We start from the raw sequence: 19,463 nt of genomic DNA, 5'->3' as shown, positions 1-19,463 counted from the left end.
ATATTTTCATTAATTAATTGCAGTACTTGGTAAGTCTTTAGGGGGGAGTCCTGACCCCCTGGAGCCCCCTTAAATACGTCATTAAATCTCATCTCTTCCTTTAGCTATGGAGTCGATACGCTTTATGTGTAATCTTTTCGGTTTTCTGTGTTTGCTAATGATAGATTCTTTAGTCGGAAGTGGAACTTTCGTTTCAGTATTTATCCAAATGGAATAATCTAACATCAGTAAAGTGAACAGTAGGCTATATATTATTTGTAAAGCTGCAGTATCGCAGTACATTAATCTAATTCGAATTTTCAAGAAGCTGAAATAATAGAAGCATCATTGAATAACGTCGACAAGTTAAAATTTGCAAATGTTACTCATTTATCTGCTTGTAGCATTACGTTTGCGTGCAAAAGTGAAGACCATTCATTAGGCTAGGCAATTCCACTTCGGTGAACTTAAGGTAAATTCACACAATTGCAGGCTTCTTCCGTTAGGAGGCAGCACACAACGTCCGGACAAGTCAAAACACAAGGAAACAAGCGCAGGATTCTTGTAAAGGAGTCGTGAGTTCTCAGTCATTCTCCAGTTTTCCGCTACTTCGGAATCACGCAGCAGATCTCGTAACTGATACAAAAAAGCAGCAGAAAAACGAGGACGTAACTGAAGCGAGTCCTAGTCACGGACGCAATAAAAGAAGGCTATATTTCTGCTGGGGAGGAGGCTTTATCATTGTTTCCAAGATATGGATCACTTCCGACAACAGTTGCCCCTGAGGTCAGTGAACACCGGAGCTATTCCTGTAGAGGGCATTGTCTTGCCACATTTCCAGAAACTCTTCGCACGAGTTAGACTGTTTATTGCGATATCCTGTCGGTGCGTCTATGTCATCTGACGAAGGAACGGGCAGTGGCCAAATTGGAAATAAATTACTGCCGGTATGCTCGTATGCACAGTCCTGTATTTTGATATAATTATTATTTTTGTGTGATTTCTTAAATAATGCTTCTCTTTCTCTCTCATTTATCACCTCAAATTGCAATCATCTTTTATTTGTGCCACACATGAATTTTAATAACTAACAATGTATTAGACATTAAACCACTCACTATAGTCCGGGTGCCAAATGAAAATGCTTGACTTGAGGTATGAATAAAATGTTTTGACTTATTTTGAAAGCTTATGTTATGTACATTTCAGATCCGATTGATGCCACTCTGTAAACCTTGAGCAATTTGAGTAATTCAAGATGGTGTCCAATATGGCGGATCTTCCAGTTAATGACCTACATCTTAGTAACCAATGGTCGTAAACAGAAAATATTTTTTTGGTCTTGATTCTCATTAGATGGACTACGAAAAAGATAGTTTTTTTTTCTAATGTCAGTACTTTTACCGTAATTTAAAAAATAATCCTTAAAATATGTAATTTTTCTAGCACGTTTTGAAGTTTTGCCTTGCAACTTTTGAATAAATTAAATGACAGGAAATTGGTTCGAATAAAAGTTGCAGCTCAATTCATAACCTTTACAAGAATATAAGACTTAATGCATTTGAACAATACTCTATAAAATATATCCCAAAATGGAGGTTAGTGTAAAAAAAAGTGCATCTTTATCAAAGCCCAGCGGCTAAGTCCGGAATCATTGACTTTTTGATAAAAAAAAGACATGGTAGGATTAATTGATCTATCATTAAAGATATTTTCAGTTGAGTAGCCAATCGATATCTGCGCTCTTATGGCCGCCATCTTGAAAATACTACTGCAGAAGCTCCTAATTCCACAAAAATAAGACATAAATTTAACATGCATGATTACTGTGATTTATTCTGCCAACTGATACATTGTTTAATATAGTGCAATTTGTCAATTGTTAAAAGGCCGTCCTTTATTACGAATATTATACAATTCTAAACACGTTACTGGTTGATTGTAATACATTGTTGAACAATCAACCAGTAACGTGTTTAGAATTGTTTTAAGTTTTTTTGATTGTATTAATTTATTCCTTGGTTCAGTTCAGAACTTTCTAGCACATTCTCGGCGCTATTTTTGTGTTTCTCATAACTAGGCCTGAGATTCTTAGGTCCCAAAAAGTGTTTTTAGGCTCAAAATAGGCTACAAAAATGCTAAAATAAGTTCTAAAAATCCTAAAGTAGGTCCTAAAAATCCTAAAATAGGTTCTAAAAATCTTAAATTTGGCTCGAAAGATCATGTAGTAGGTTCTGAAAACCTTAAAATGGTACAAATTCCTGAAAATTTCTGATTATTTACAATCATTAAAAACAAAATTTTACAAGAACAGTAAGAATTTTTAATAGATATATACATAGAACAACCAAATATTGATTTTCTTACCAAATTTAATTTTCTTTACATCATTTCTAATGCGTGAATTTTAGTAAAAAAAAAGTGCAAGTAAATTTTTTCTCCCTAGACGAAAAAAATTGCAATTTTTATTAAGAAAGGGGGGCAAGCACAGTTTACTATCTCTTAGTAAACAAGGCTTAGCATTAAGCATAGTGCGGGAGCAAAAAGGACAATAGAACTGCTCCTCTATTCGCCGCCACTGTGCGCAGGGTAACGGTGGTGTCAGACATTTTCTTTTCTTTTAGGTCTTTGAAAAACATCACGGAGGGAGGGAAATCGCCAGAAAACATGTTTCAAACACACCAGTCATTGAATTATTTCGTCACCAAACAGAGTAAATACCTCTGAGAGGCATAACAATCATGTAAAACCTTAAAAACTATGTAAAAAACTAAAGAAGAAGTTTAGTTTAGGTAAAGCTAAAATACATAAACCTAAAAATAGGCTCTAACAAGCAAAATAGGTTATTTTAGGCACTCTAAAACTTAGTCGGTTGTCGCTATTGTGATCGAATATTATCATTTTTACCCATTATTAGTCAAAATTTATCTGGCTTTATATCGAAAATGTCCTTTTTCAAGTATTCTGCTTCACTTAGCCAAAAACTATGTTTTCCTTCACTCAGCACATTACACGAGAGTGGAATTAGTGAACCACATTTCAATGTGATGAAACGAATCAAAACTACATACAAGCAGTGGCGGCGATTATGAGGGGCGAGGGGACAGTTGCCCCCCACTTTTTGCCACTTTTTATCCCGCACTATGCTAAATCTTACGTATCAAGGGAAAGTAAACTGTCATTGCCTCTCCCCCAGTTTTGGATCTCAATCGCCGCCACTGCATACAAGGTATCTTAGAATCTGACTTTCATTATTTTCATTTCACACAAAAATCCACAAGCAGGTTTCTTGTGGTCTTCTTCTTCTTCTTCAAATTAATGGGGCCTCCCCGATGGCGGAGTGCTAGCGTCGTCACCTTGTAATCAAGGGGTCCCGGGTTGGATATCCGGTGGAGGCATATAGTGGTTCGGGTCCCCGATTAGCCTTACTGTGCATACAGTGGACTTAAAACACCAAATCAATCAATCAACCAATCTTCAAATAAATGATCAACGAACAAAGAGTTCCTGGACTGTTCCAGGAAGGTGCACCGAGGGCCAAGGTCAACAGTGTTGCCAAACGGCAGTAGCGTGTAAATATAAACGAGTGAATCGCTATTGTGATCCACGCGAGCACTACAGTGTTAATCGATCGAGTGATTGACTGATTGATTTGCTTTATTTTACTTCGCTTTTTGTGCCACTTTTCACAAAATTGCGAAGATGCAAAATTTTATGTACAATTTCTACATCATTTCGTGTGAAAGAAAGACATCGATGGTATACACCAATCCCAAGATATAATGTTATTATTACATACAACACCCGCCCAATTCTGATTTTGGTACACAACAAGGAGGCAGCGAACTTTCGTATATTATGCACCTCATCATTTCATGTATACATAAGTTGGCGGTACTGTGACCATTTCTCTACATAGTTCAGATTCCAACTGTTTTCAAATCGTATTTCCGAGTGAAATGTGACATTTGCAGATTGCTCAAGAGTGTTTCACTAAAGTGTTTATGTATTTGGGTATGTATACTTTCTGATATGTTTTTATTAACAAATAAGCATTTTCATGTGAATAATGACCTAACCGATAATATATTAGCTACTTACGCTCTAGCCTTGTAATCGATTCTACAAAATGTGGTTACAAAAGTAATATCTTGTAACTGCATTATTCTTGTTAAAAGGTTGTTACGATCAATTAGAATGCATTTGACGTTTTCATATCAGTAGATCATATTCATTCAAAATCTGAACTGCTAATAAGTATAATTTAAATTTTCCTCAATTGCAGTTCCATAACTGATAAAAACTCCTCATCACAACATGGTATAAGGTGGAGTTCATGATGACCTTATATTTCTGCAAAGTTGGATACAATGCGTGTTTATTTGCAAATTATACTTCACTGACTTGAAGGAACAAGAAAAATGCATTAGGCTGAAAAATAACAGCTCTAGCCCCTTTAATTCCCGATATCTTGATGACATCAAGACAAGATGGAGGAATGTCTGAGGGCGAAAGAGACTGCTTCGCCAAGGACAGCTAAGTACGTGTCGGTGGAGTGGGACGATGATTACTGCCTTTCTGTGCGCTAATGCAGGACATTTTGCCTGATAACATCCCAGATAACACACAAAGAGGTAGGAATAATGCACCGCGAAAGAGCGAAAGATAGTCTGTGATTATTCCGTGGACAAGAGATAGGTGGCACAGATGGCAAGACGAAGGCTTGAAGAAAATTGTGCAGTTCTTCGTTTGAAGGTTTTCCGGATTGACCTTGTACTACTGACAAGAGAAATCATTAGTCGATACGCTTGTTATTTTCTGAAAGCATCGCTTGTTTTTGTAGTTATCTTTTGAGGTTTAGTTGCAGTTAAATTCTACAGTTAAGCTTTTGGTATCAACAATAATCAATTCAGGGGTGCTCATCCCCCCACACCCCAAGGCCTATGACGCACTTCCCCCCAAAAGGTAGAACATTTCCCCCACTACCACTAGTATCACCCCAGGTAATAACATGTTGGAAACTAACCTTATATTAATGCGAACAGCAGCCCCCCACCCCTTTTCCAACAGATTCTAGAGGCATAAGAGGTGGTGTTTCCTTTCAACCCCTTCACCGCAATCACCCACAGGTAGGTAGAAAAACTATACATAAAAAACATTACTAAAAATCAATAGCAAGTCAAACAAAACGACCCCCCTCCTTTTTGTGTAAGATATATAGAATTGGTAGCTAAACTATAAAATGCTGTTCCCCACAAAAAAATTCCCATGACGCAGGCGCGTCAGGAATCCCTTCTGTGGACACCCCTGATACAATTAAAATATCCACAGCTGTAATCTTCTTCAACCTAGTGCAGAATACAGTAAAACCTCGTTAATCCGGACTATTGGGGGTGATAATTTGACCGGTTTAATGAAGGTCCGAATTAACTGAAATAACCTAAAAGAACAGTAGAAAGTACATTAGAACTCAGTTTATAGCAACAAAACACGTTTATTATGGTGTATTTAAAGGGCATAGGCCTAAATACGCCTAAATACACTATACAGTACAGTACAAAGGCATCATGGTTGACTGCCTTTTCTTTGGGAAGTTCTCTTGTTGACTTCTAGCCACATTTAAAACCTTGCATTCGGCTTTTTTTTCCTTTTGCTTTTTGCCTGTCCGGATTAAGCAAAGTCCGGCTTATCGGAGTCCGGATTAACGAGGTTTTACTGTATTTCATTTTTCTCATTTTATCTTTGAAGTTTTACGTTTAAAATTGATATTATTATTTGTTACTATTATTATTATTTTCATTACTTCATAGCGCGCTATGAGGCCAACAGAAGTTTCATGTAGACAAAGGTATAAAAAATTATCACAGGGTCGTAAGTTGTAGTGTTGTGATTGATGCCATGCTAGTCTGTGGTTTGTGATCAAAGAAAATCAAAATCATATAGGTTAGCAACACTAACATTCCAGAATTTTGTGTGGTGTAAAGAGTAACCCTTTGTGAAGACAACCCAATCTCAACCGCTCTTTTGTAGTACACCCTGGACTAAATTTTGCAGACTAACAAGACTGGCGTCTGCACCCAACGCCAGTATAATCCTCTGTGGGGCTTAGGGGGCTCCAGCCCTCCCCACCGAAATTCTGCAAATAAATAATTTAAATAATGTACAGTGGTAATTAATTAATTAATTAATTTTACTTTCTTCGCAGGGTTAAACATTGGATCGAAAAACGTTTAGTATAAGATAGACGAACTAGGTTACGTTTTTATATTCTACCATTTAATACAAAGAATAAATGGATCCACAGCATCCAAAACTTTGTTTTCTTTGCGAGAGGCCACAGAATATAAACTGTATGAGTAAAATTTGACCCTAACTTTTAAAGCCTTTTTTTGAATTGAATGTGCAAAGGTTAATAACAAGATACGATAACTATGAATTTCAGTACACTAACTGTACCAAATGTAAGAAAAATAATGGACAACAGCAACAGTTGTATTGGATATTCACTCACACCCTCACGCGGTGCATCCAGTAGCAAAGTCTTTCCATTTATATAATAATAATAATAATAATAATAACAACAACAATAAATTTGGATTAAAATTGGTTTACTTTACTTATAATAATAACCGTGGTAATAATTATTATTGTCATTATTATTTCTAGTAATCAAGTTTTATCAATGGCCTGCCCGCTCTATAAATATTTCTGGCAATGCTCGTGCTGATAAGGGGTGACCCCCCTCCCCCGAAATGAAATTCTGGCTACGGGCCTCCACCTGGCAACGCTACATAGATTGTACGTTGTACACATGATACAATGATGGCTTATCTATCATTGGCTGATACCCGCTGAGCAAGATATATCGCGCGATAACAGCTGGAATGGAGCACGGGAAGTGAAATTAGGATTGTCATTTGAAATGTAAAATCCTTGCAAAAGTTCTTCAGAATGCAAAAAAACAGGTGTGAATATGTGTCACAGGTTTCACGTTGTAAGCTTGTAAGTGAGTGTTGTGTGTCTTTTGAATCACTCTGTACAACACGTCGCGACCAACTCCTGGAACATAAACCTAAACAACTGGTCCTGCTCCCGTGACGTATTTCCCATATAATGTTAACATTTTTTTTTAATCACCCTGTAGTTTGCTTGACAGTCTACTGTATGAACAAAGAGGCTAATCGTGACTTAACCTACAATTTAAAGTGGGATCCTATCGAACCAGGGATCCCTTAATTAAAACGCGATGCCGTTACCACTTAGCTACCGAGGAGTTCCCAACCTTTCAATCTATGCAATCAAATATGAACGCATACGAATTACGTGTATTTTTTAGAGGTGCAATAGACTCATATATATGCATGAGAAATATAACTACCATAAGGGAAGTTGGGAATTTGCAAGCATTTTTTTAAAGGTCCTCCTCCGTAGCCTTGCGAACTAAGGAGCTGTGCTTTGGACTTCGACTGCGGGACGACATGGGTTCGAGTCCGGCTGGGTTCAGTCTCTGGGCTCTCGGCCTGTGTATAGGACCGGTGGCAACCCAAGACTACTAGAAGGAAAGGTTGAGGTCAGACACGCCTCTTTTCGCGACTGCCGCGGGTGTGATGTCATGGGCGGACAAAACCCAGCTGAGTCTTTACCCCATACGGAAAGAAACGTGGAAAGGCTGATTTGTTTTGTTCTTTTCGCTCCTTTTTTCTTGTATTTCTGGATTGTTGGGTTCAGGGTGCGAAATCCTGGAGGGGACGAGGGGGATTTCCCCCCACCAACTTGGCCTCAAAAATCCCCCACCAAAAATTAGTGTGGTTGTGAGTCTTGAATGTATTCTCTCTCAAGAGATCATTAACAAATCTACATCAATACGCACAATAAAAGTAAAACAAGAATGCGAAACAATAATAACTATGAAATCTAATTGATTTATATTAATATAAACCAAAACGATATAAAAAACTTACACATAATGAAACCACTTCATTTATGTCATAATTTATTAACATCTTTAACAGGTTAGTAATGGAATTAGTTAGCTGATTTACACTATCTTATATGTACGAAAGTAACAAATTAATTTCTAATTAATAATCATAATCATTACTTTAATTGAGTAATTTATTTTTACTTTTAATAACATTACAAATATGTGCATCGTATAATTCACACATATGTTTGTGGGGAGGGGGTTGTAGGTTAAGAACTTTCTCCCTCACCAGTTTTCAATGATTCCGCACCCTGGTGGATTGTGAGATGTTGCAGTTCACAATGCCTTCAGTGAGGTGTTGCGACGTGTCGTGATCTCCGATGAAAAAATAAAAACAGCGGGTGACAATATAGGCTATAACTGAACACATCGCATCTAACGAGACTTGTTAGTGGATTGCGATACCAGTAGTCTCATTACACAACATCAGGCTACCATACACTTCAATTGGGTTACAATAATTAGAATAAAGAATAATAATATTGTAATTTTTTAATAAAGGCTCTCACGAGTATAGTAAGATAAAAACTGCAAGCATACCCCTCCCAATTTAATATCCAGTCTCCCACCAAAATTCCTATGTCAATTTTAGGTTCACTGTTGGTATTGAAGAGTTGAATCTCGATCTCCTCCAAATAATTTAATTCTCAATCTCCATACCAAAATTCCCACAACAGTCTAAGTGCAACAGTAATTAATACTCAAGACTTGGCTATCTCCCATCCTAGTGCTCAATTTCCTTACTATAGAGTTCGAAACTTTCCCAACCAAGGGTAATTCCACATCAGAATTCACGATAAAAATTTAAGGTTTAATATGTAATAGCTGTCTGGATATTGTGCACCTCAAATAGTAGATACCGTGTTGCCGAGAGACAACACTGGTATGTCTCGTCGCGTGAAAATTCCATCTATTCTCGTGTCTAGTCTCGTTAACAACACTAATAATACATAGTAACTGTTATAATTCCCTTGGAATAACACAACTTGTATTTATATACGAGTGATGCTTAAATGATAACGTTGTTCAACTTCCGTCCTCCATTGTTTTATTATTTATCCAGTCAATTTTTCATCACAATCGCCCCCCCCCCCCAAAGTTAAGTGGACTCAACCAGCTTTCACATACCCGCCTGTGGGCACCCCTGTTCGACATCCCACTGATTATATACAGAAGGTTGTTTCACGTTGATGGTAACAATTTCGAACACCAGGGAGCAGCACGTAGGCACAGCACAGAGTAGCCAGAGCCAGTAGGACAAAAGTACTGTGTGTTGACTTTCAAAGACGATGGTTGGTGTGTGAGTGAGTGTTTATATGGCACCAAAAATTCCAGTCTTTTGGGAGTGGTACATCTGTGCCCTTTCCGACGTTGGTTATAGTTATTAGCCAGATAATTAAACAGTGCCACATGAAAGCTTTCCATGTGTCAAAGAATGGCATCAATGCAGTATTGAATCGCCATAAAGCTTGCACTGTACCTGTTGCTGGAACCAGTCAAAGTGGGCCTCGAACATATCGGAAGCCCAAGCGTTCCTCCGATGTTGTGCGGAAAGTGAGATCCTTGGTGCGATGTGAAAACCCTGCAACGCAAAGAGTGATTGCACAGCCAGTGCAATGTTTCCCTGCAACTGTGAATCGAATCATAGCCCAAGATTTACAACTTGTGCGGAAGCACAAGGCTCAAGTTCATAAGTTGCGTGCCTCACATGTCCAGGAGAGGAAGGCCAACAATCGGAAGCTCTACGATCGCCATCTGGCAGGGGACCGTTGGAAGTCTGTGGTGTCCCTGGATGAAGTATGGGTGTATCTGTCGGGATGTGTTAAAAAAGGGCCATATACTATCGTCCACGTGATGCAGGAGGTCGATCTGAGTGGATACGTGAATGTACTGAAAGTTTTCGACGCGGGTACATGGTTGTTGGTGGTTACTGCCATAACGGCAAACTTCCACTGCGCAGAGTGGAAAAAAAGGCTAAAATAAATGCAGCCTATTACCAGACGAATATTTTGGAGCCACTTTACAGACATGATATTCCTTCTCTCTATGGCAGCGACACATCTCGTGTTGTCATCCACCAGGACAAGGCTTCCAGTCACACGGCAAAGTCCACGCAGGCATACATGGATCGGATGGCACGTGAAACGGGCATTCATGTAATCCCCTTTACATACATCCCTGTGAAATCCCCCGATGCATCTTCCATGGATTTTTGTGGGTTTCCGTTGTTGAAACGAGCCATGGGAAGCAGACGGGCCTGCACAATTGAGGGTCTTTGGAAAGCTTGTCAGGAGGAATGTTATAATGAGATTACACATTAGTTTATACTCGACTGTGTCAACAATCTCTGGACCAATATGTTCTTGAACGCAGTCTCCTCCAATGGAAATTCCGCTGCAGGACCATTGCTGCAAGACAGGGGTATCACGTGGAGTACCACCGCTCGTGACGTCACGGTTTTTCTTAAGGTGAGGTGGGTTCAAACTTTGTTACCATGTACGTGAAACGACCTTCTGTATATACGTATATAAAGTGAGCCTCGACTTTCTTCAGTTCTATGTCTCAAGTTAGTTTTCGTTCAGTCAAAAGTTGTTTAAAGTGTTTGTGACAATACACACGGAACTTCCTCACATTCCTCCCTGTGTAGTTCAAAGATTCATAAGACTCAGAATTGTAATCTGAATAAGGAAAATTAATGAAGAAATAAATATCAATAGTCGAAGCAAAGTTACCAAATTTGAAGAAGTTAAGTGAAAACAGCTCCTCTCTCACTCCTAAAAGAGAGCAATAGACGAGATTGTTTTCTTTTACATATTCAACTTATCCATAATTTTGGCTTTCTGCCTTTCTTTATTTCACAAAATTATTTTACGCATTCAACATATATTTTTCTTTTTGCCCTAACAAAACGCATTACTAGGTGTATTAACAACAATTTTACATGAAACTAATGTTTCACAGAGGAATGTGACGACTTATAAACTACCGATAAAATGTGTGCGTAAATGGCTGTGTAATCCAACTGTAAGGACATACGTTATGTCGGATCCTAAGTAAGTCTGTGCATTCACTCCCAATTAGCTTCTGGGCATAATTGAGGCTCTTTTTTGTTTATAATTACTGCTTTGATTCGGCTGCGAAACCGGAGCGTAGAGCGATCTGTCCTCCCGTGACGTCACGCCTGACGTCAAGGACCACATGATCAGGTATGGCCCCAGCCTTCTCCTCTACTAGTCTTGGTGGCAACCCACCATCGTGAGGAAATTGGGGAGCTACGAGTGAGTAGCGTAATCCGGTCTCTGATATATCCTATAACGGCCGAGGGTTCGACGTGCTGACCACACGACACCCCATTTCGGGTTGAAGATCTCCACACCTCTAGGTAGGATTGTGGGAGGTAGACTGGCAGTCGGGAGATAAGCGAAAGCCCTTCCAGGGCTGTAGAGCCACTGGTTATGTTATTATTATGTTATTTTTTTAAGGTACAAAATGTTAGGTACTATTATCGTATGGGTGAAACACCTACGAATCATATATTTCGGACTTCTTTACATTGCTAACGCGTTGCGGAACATTTCTTAAGGCGAAGTAATGCATTTCTAACTAAGATAATGTTTATTTTCTCTATTTACGAGTACTTACTGTTACTCGTTGTTTCGAATCTGTAACACATTATGGCCGTGATAGCATACTGGTTTAGGGGGCGTTCTGAGAGTGTTTTGTCGATTTATGCAGTGGTGCAACCTCGTTCACCGGAAAATATCTACTTTCATGCCCCTATTTGAAATTATGCTAATACGTCGCATTTACGTGTAGAACTTGTAAAATAACCTTGCGATTTACCACGTTCATTGTCCATACACAAAATTCGGAACCATCTTTCTTTCGCAATTCGTTAATGGTCTTCCTTTACGCACAACTCTCTTGCAACCTTGAATATTGACGTCAGACGAGGAATGCCTACGTGGTTAGGTTAGGCCTGTTAGGTTAGGTTCCATTAGCATACATACAAAGAAAAAATAATATTTTCGCTAAGAGACGCGTTACCTTTGTATTGCCTAAGATGAAAAAGGTCTCTCCTGTGACGTCAGAACACAATGTTGCTAGAGTGTTGTGCGATAAGTGACACCTATTCGGGTCGGAACCATGTTTCTTTCGAAATTGGTTAATGCTCTTCCTTTACGCACAACCATCTTGCAACCTTGAATATTGACGTCAGACGAGGAATGCCTACGTGGTTAGGTTAGGCCTGTTGGGTTAGGTTCCATTAGCATAGATACAAAGAAAAATTATTATTTTCGCTAAGAGACGCGTTACCTTGTATTGCCTAACATGAAAAAGATATTTCCTGTTACGTCAGAACACAATGTTGCTACAGTGTTGTGCGATAAGTGACACCCATTCGCGTCGGAACCATCTTTCTTTCGTAATTCGTTAATTCTCTTCCTTGCAACCTTGAATATTGACGTCAGACGAGGAATGCCTACGTGGTTAGGTTAGGCCTGTTAGGTTAGGTTCCATTAGCATACATACAAAGAAAAAATAATATTTTCGCTAAGAGACGCGTTACCTTTGTATTGCCTAAGATGAAAAAGGTCTCTCCTGTGACGTCAGAACACAATGTTGCTACAATGTTGTGCGATAAGTGACACCCATTCGGGAAAAATGGCTTGTTCCGAACTCGACAGGTGGTTCTAGTGAAAACACGGCGAGGCTGAAACACTGGCTACGGGGTTGCATCGTCTTAACACACGGAACATTGCACTCTCATGCAAAAAGGAAATGGCGTGAGCAGAAACAGCGTGTCGGACAGAGATTTTCGCAGAAAACAACACGCATTCACATTAAAATGGATCGAATCTACATTCAGGAACTTCCAAAACGCTCAAGAAAATGATTTCCGTAAGTACTTTCTCCTGTAAATTTGAAGGAAATTTGAAGGAATCCGTTTTACCCATACGATAATGTTACCAAATGTTATAATGAGATTACACATTAGTTTATACTCGACTGTGTCAACAATCTCTGGAGCAAGGTAACGAAAACAGTCTCTGCACAAGGAGTAACTTGAGAGGGTAAGTAAGGGAACAATGTTGCTGCAGCTACCTCCATTTGCAGCAGGCACACAGTTGTGCTGCACACAGAGTATGGCTACACATTTCGTGCATCCTGATTTCACCATTTACCTTACCGACTTTCGCCCAATGAACTGGTAGTGTTGGGCAATATATCGTCCAGACGATATATCACGATATTGAAAGAATATCGTCCAGGCGATATCAACTAGATGATATCTCGTCACGATATTTTCGCGATATATATCGTGTTGGGGATATATCGTAACGATATTTGGCGATATATATATATATATATCGCCGATATCACGATACGGAAAAATATCGTATCGTATCGTCTGTGACGATATTTTCTTGACGATATATCGCGATATCAAATTTCCGAAATCATCCATCCATAGTAGGCACCCAAAGGACTTCATAAAACTTTAAAATAAGGAGTTCCTCCTTTCTAAGTCTCGGGACATCGAGAGAGAAGGATAGAATAGCCTGAGTTGCAACAGAAACTTTGACTAATATTTCTTCAGCGTACCAAATATATTTTATTCATAAGCCAGCATGTACCTTTAACCGTGCCAATCCGTCCCCTATGATGCCCGTCAAACGCACGCAATTTGGCCACTTACGTGCCCGCGAGGAACTGCATGCAAATTTCCTCGTCAGTGAGCTCCGAACCAAAAGCCAGCAGGAGTTTATGAATTATTAAGTGTGGAGGAAGATTGTGTTGAGACGGAACACACGAACGCCGATCGATGGGGTGGGAGCCTGCGCACGCCACATCCCCGGGTCTGCGCCGCCGGGTTCTCGCTCTACTGCAAGTGCGGAACACCATTCCCCGTAGGGGCGATCATGTGGACCGCAGTCATCTCTCATCCTTGGAAACACGAGAAGCATAACTTGAAACGCCGTTGCTATAACCAGAAGCCTTTCAATTCAAATTTACCTTTTCATCCAAATTATTATTGGGTTCCAAAACCTGTGAAAGTTTGGCCCCCCTTTCCCTTGCTTTAATCCGGCCGTCTGGATTACTTCCTGCCTTAATCCTTCAAATCTCTCCTTTCACCTCACCCTGGGTGCCAAGCGAGCAGATTATATTTGCGCCGGAATTACAAAAGGGGGGGGTTTCACATAACAATTTATATTTTTTAGTCCCTGGTTCGTTTACACATGTACGTACAGCAAGTGAACATACAACTGGTTTAAAATGGACAGTACCGTAGTTCTTGGAATCATAACATTTCTAGTAGGATTATATTGGTTTATTATACGTTGTTATATATATATATATATATACATATTTACATAGCGTTTCCATGTGTGTCTTGTATAGACCAAATTAACAAATCTCTAAATCAACGTAATTGCGCACCTATTTCTTAAACCATCGGCACTTCCTTTACCGCAGAGTTAGCATAACTATCTCTGCGGGTCTACCCTCAGCTTAAATGATATTCCGTTCATTACAATGCGTTTCCTTACGCCTTCACTCTTTCTTTCGGGCATCAATTATTCAATACGGAAATATTCACATATTGAAAGCTTTTTCTAAAAGGGGACTTGGGACAGCAACAGGGGTTGGCTTACACCAAATGCTACATTATTATAGTAAGTCTAGCCACCAAAAATGGACTAAACTTGAGGAGACGTTCCTCTTTCGTCGATCAGTGGGAAAACACTGTTTTTTGCTAAAGCCCACTGGCCTTTTTTATAGTCGGTGTAAACGTCCGTGGACGTGGACCCCGTAGCGTTGGAAACATTCCACTGTCAACGGTAATTTGTAAGACAGCTAGCTTCCCCGACCGGGGAGATAAAAAACAGGGGAATCTAATATCCAGCAAAGCACAATCCAATAAGCACATACACTTACATGCAATAATAACATAAAAGTACACTCACGGAAACATATTACTTAACCCTACACCTTGTAACTGGCCAGCAATTAATTAAGACAATATACAAACCAGTAATGGTCAATCCGATCATTAGAAACCGGAGGGGCAAGGTGCCAAAACTGGGGGAGCAAAGACAAGGTTTAGTTAGTGCGGGGGCAAAAGTGGCGAAAAGTAGAGGGGCAATTGACCCCCTCGCCCCTTGCAATCACAATACCATCTCAAGTATTATTATAAACCAGGATGCGAAATCAACAATTTTTGCCTCAAAAATCCCCCACCAAATATTTCCGGGGGGGAAGTTTTGTTATAACAAACAAAAGACCAGCAATTACTTTTAATTTCAAATATACTTTACTAAGAATAATACCCAAAAGACACACAAATTAGTGTAGTTCTGAGGGTTCAATGCTTTTTCTCTCTTAAGACATCATTAACAAGTCTACATCAATACGCACAATAGAAGTCAAACAAGAATGCAAAACAATAATAACTATGAAATCTAATTGATTTATATTAACATAAAGCAGAAACTAAACAAAAACTTAGACATAATAAAACCACTTCAACTATTTCATAATTTATTAATATATTTAACCAGTTAGCAAAGGAATTAGATAACTGCTTTTCAATATCTGATATGTATAAAAGTAACAAATTAATTTCCTTTATGTAATTAATTAATTAATAATAAGAATAATATATTTTTAATTTCGTAATATATTTGTACTTTTAATAACATTACAAATATGTACATCGTATACTTTACACATATGTTTGTGGGGAGGGGGTTTGTAGATTAAGAACTTTCGCCCCCCAACCAGGTTTCAATGATTTCGCACCCTGTTATAAACTTTATTAAGTATCAAACATTAAAGTAATTTGGACATTAACAAAATGGAAAATTATTCAAAAGTATTCATAGGCGGGAACCTATAGGAACAGCAATAAGCAGACCAAAGGATATGTTTCACCTGAAAATCATGGTATATTATAATTGATTGATTGATGAATTGGTGTCTTAAGTCCACTTTGTGCACAGTAAGGCTAATCGGGACTGGACCTACAGTTTAAAGTGGGATCCGAACCATTACGTGCCTCCACCGGGTATCGAACCCGGAACGTCAATGTATATTAGTTGTAGTGTCTGAAGGGGAATAAAATAATAGTAATAATGTTATTCGTAGTACTAATAGCAGCATTATAAACATTAATACTCTGAAATATTAATGTACAGAAATATTATAAGGTAGGTGAGCCAAAAAGGTGGCCATAGTTCCCAAGGCCCACTTTACGAAAATCATATTAGTATTTAACATAGTTAACAAATGGCAGTACATCAATGTACCCAGTCCCCCTCTGTTGCACTATGCAGAAAACGAACTCTCTCGGGTTGCTGAACCCTTTTTATGGTGTCGGGGATCTAGCAGATTCGATGTCGTTGTTATTTTAAGGTAAGGATGAAATATGTATTTCTACGTCTTTGAAATTAACGAATGTTATTATTTTATACATATTTTGAAAGCTCGTTTGAATATCTTTTCGATCACATAGTTACATTGTAAAAATGTTTTTTTGTGTCAAAGGAATGGTACCTATTTTTGCTGAAAAACGTAGTCCAGAAGGGAGTTCCTAAATTTCCACATGTCGGGCCACCTTGCCTCTGGAATTTACACTTTTTTTTCACATTAGAATACATTTTATTGTTAAAGATTACCTAATATTGTTAAATTTGCACAGACTTTCATGAATCACTAAATGTTATTAATATGTTGGGTTTATATGTTAAATCCTTCAGTAATAAAGGCTGGAACTAGCTAAAATTTTGCTCCAACCCGGAATGAAATACTACAGAAAATATTTTTTTCCAGGAATGTTCCCCAATGTTAGGACAACTCAAATCCAAAATTCCATGAGATGGAAGCTTGGGGAAATCATTCTACATACGAGGGTCGGTCAATAAGTAACCACTCGGCCACAGAGGTCGGTTATGTGTCATTACTGTACATGATGCACGTCACCAATCAAAAGTCTGAGCCGGACCCTGTGGTCGAGTGGTTAGCACATTGCGCTGCGACGCAAAGGGTCCCGGGTTCGAATCTCGCTCGGGTTTGGTTGTTTGTGAATGTCTATTCATAATTAGCCAAGAGGCACAAAACGTGAAGTAAAAGAAACTAAATCAATCAATCAATCAAAAGTCTGAGACTAACAATTTTTTAATAAATTATAAAGGAATGAATAAATATGTTTTCTTGAGCACAAGCAACATTTTCTAGGAAACTAAGCAGTGAGCCAGTATTGGTACCCATGGGCCACCTTGAGAACAGATGTAAGGGGTTTGTCTATTAAACTATTGATAATATCTAAACAACAGTGAAAGGAAACTACACAAAAATTCACGTCAATGCTCTAGAAGGAATTCTAAGCGTATGAAATTTTTCATATTTTGGAATATCACAGCGGTTTTTCGAGTGGAGAGAAAAATTTAAAATGAAAATAGCCCTTTCGGCTGGCAAGGGTTCAGTCGAGCCTTAACGATTATAGTTGCTGGTTCTTCGGCTTCAAACCACATTTGATACTTAATGATAAAGGGTAAATGTAAGCTTTTACGCTGATGAGTCTAAGAACTTTGTGTCTGATAAGGGTAATAGGGTATCGAACACGTGCTCTTAGCGAACACAGTTACGGAAGGATTTGCAGGTACGTGCTGTTAGCGAACTCGCAAACTTGTCCTGCCTTATTTGTCCTTGAATCTGGTCAGCATGCAAGTGTTGCCAGTGATAAGCCAACTTGCGTGGCTGGTGCCTCTTGACCTGACCTGACTCACCCCTGATCATTCTTCAATCGAGGCTTCCTTGTCGCACAACAGTATTGCTACCTTGTGTTCTGACGTCAGACGAGGAATGCCTACAAGGTTAGGTTAGGCCTATTAAGTTACGTTCCTTTAGCACAAATACAATGAAAAATTATTATTTAGGCTGAGAACTAAACATAGCTAGATAAATTGATAACAACATTTACAAATGCCTCAGGAAGTTGTCCTCTGTTCAAAACGTAACCTAGGTTGGTTAACATTTACATTTCCTATGCAAAATTTGATTTTAAGGAAGATGAAATATATCAATATTTTAACAAAACTTTCATGTAGTTAACCTAAATTGTTGAGGACCCTTCACTTAGCTAATTTCAAACTAAGATGATTATAAGGTATCACTGGCAACACTTGCAGGTTGACCACTTTCGAGGACAAACAAGACAGCCAAGTTTTGTGTGCTCGCTAACAGCACGCACCTGCAAATCCTTTCCATCCAGTGTTCGCTACGAGCTCGTTCGGTACGAGCACGGAATCATTACTTTACATAATCCGCTGACTGGTACAGTATAAATCACTTATTGATTAACCTACTTCTTCTTTCTCTCTTTTTGCATTATTTTGTGTCCATTTTCTACTTCTTTCGTTAATCACGACGATAACAGGATCAAGTCAATGATTCCATACCTTACTCAGGATTCGAACCTGGGATCTCGGGCTTCAAAGGGCGTTAGGATGACCAGCGCGGCATAGAAACCGAGATAGCGACCTATTTGAACCTTCTGCATGTCTTCACACTCTACTATAATTTTAGACATTTCATTTACACAAAGCTGTATCACTATATTGATTGATTTGGTGTTTAAAGTCCACTTTATGCACAGTAAGGCTAATCGGGACTGGACTTACAGTTTATAGTGGGATGCGAACCACTATGCGCCTCCAACGGGTATCAAACCCGGGACCCCTTGATTACAAGCCGCTGTATAACTAGAGTTGTAGTTCGTTCTCGTTCAGTTGTTGAGTCAAACAGATAAACAGATGAACATATCTGGAATTTTTTTTAGTCCTTTCATACAAGGTGACTAGAGAAAGGATGGTTACTGGTAATCCGCTGTCATCCAAGCACCGTTATAAAAAGACAAACACAAAAAGATAAAAATAATAAATATTAAAAAGGCAATTGAACACTCACCTTAAACAATAGCGTTGAATTTGTATAATTAGTTGCTATCTGCAAAGAAATAAAATATATTTAAGACAAATGTGGAAAATATAGATGGGTTATGCATGGAAAGATAACGAAAAATACAGGATGACACAAAAGTCAGGTTACATAGTAAAACAAATACATGTATACAAACACACACATGATTGATATGTAATGTTTAAAGTTACGGTATATGCGCACCATCTGCTTCAATGCATGCTTCATTGCGACGTTCCCAGTTGAGTAAGACGCCTGCTACTGTGATGGTGTCCCTACAAGTAAAGATCCAGGGCGGTTAGGTCTGGTGACCGTGGTTTTCATTCACCTATGTAACATGACTTTTGCCTAACCCTGTAAAAGTAAGGAACTTAGCAAAATTACTTGCAATTATAGTCCATTGAAGCGAACTTCCTTAAGGAAGTTTTTGAATGTGGGTTAATCTGTCAAATAGTAATACATTTCTATAAAGTGCTTAGGTAATACATAATAGTTTCATCGCAAATACAGCATTTCC

General features: G+C 38.7%; 1 protein-coding gene across 1 annotated transcript in view; it reads right to left on the bottom strand.

The window, feature by feature from the left end:
- LOC145977862 (uncharacterized) overlaps positions 1-18,975 on the bottom strand; it is a 347,706-nt gene extending 328,731 nt beyond the window's left edge. The window contains exon 1 of the mRNA XM_083110187.1: positions 18,935-18,975. The gene's annotated coding sequence lies outside the window, so the exon portion shown is untranslated. The remainder of the gene's footprint in view (positions 1-18,934) is intronic.
- Positions 18,976-19,463: the final 488 nt, after the last annotated feature.

The sequence above is a fragment of the Lepisma saccharinum genome, chromosome 23 (assembly GCF_977018435.1).
Source record: "Lepisma saccharinum chromosome 23, izLepSacc3.1, whole genome shotgun sequence".
Classification (NCBI taxonomy): Eukaryota; Metazoa; Arthropoda; class Insecta; order Zygentoma; family Lepismatidae; genus Lepisma; species Lepisma saccharinum.
Note: the sequence above shows the minus strand (reverse complement) of the source record. Positions and strands in the feature narration are given on the sequence as shown.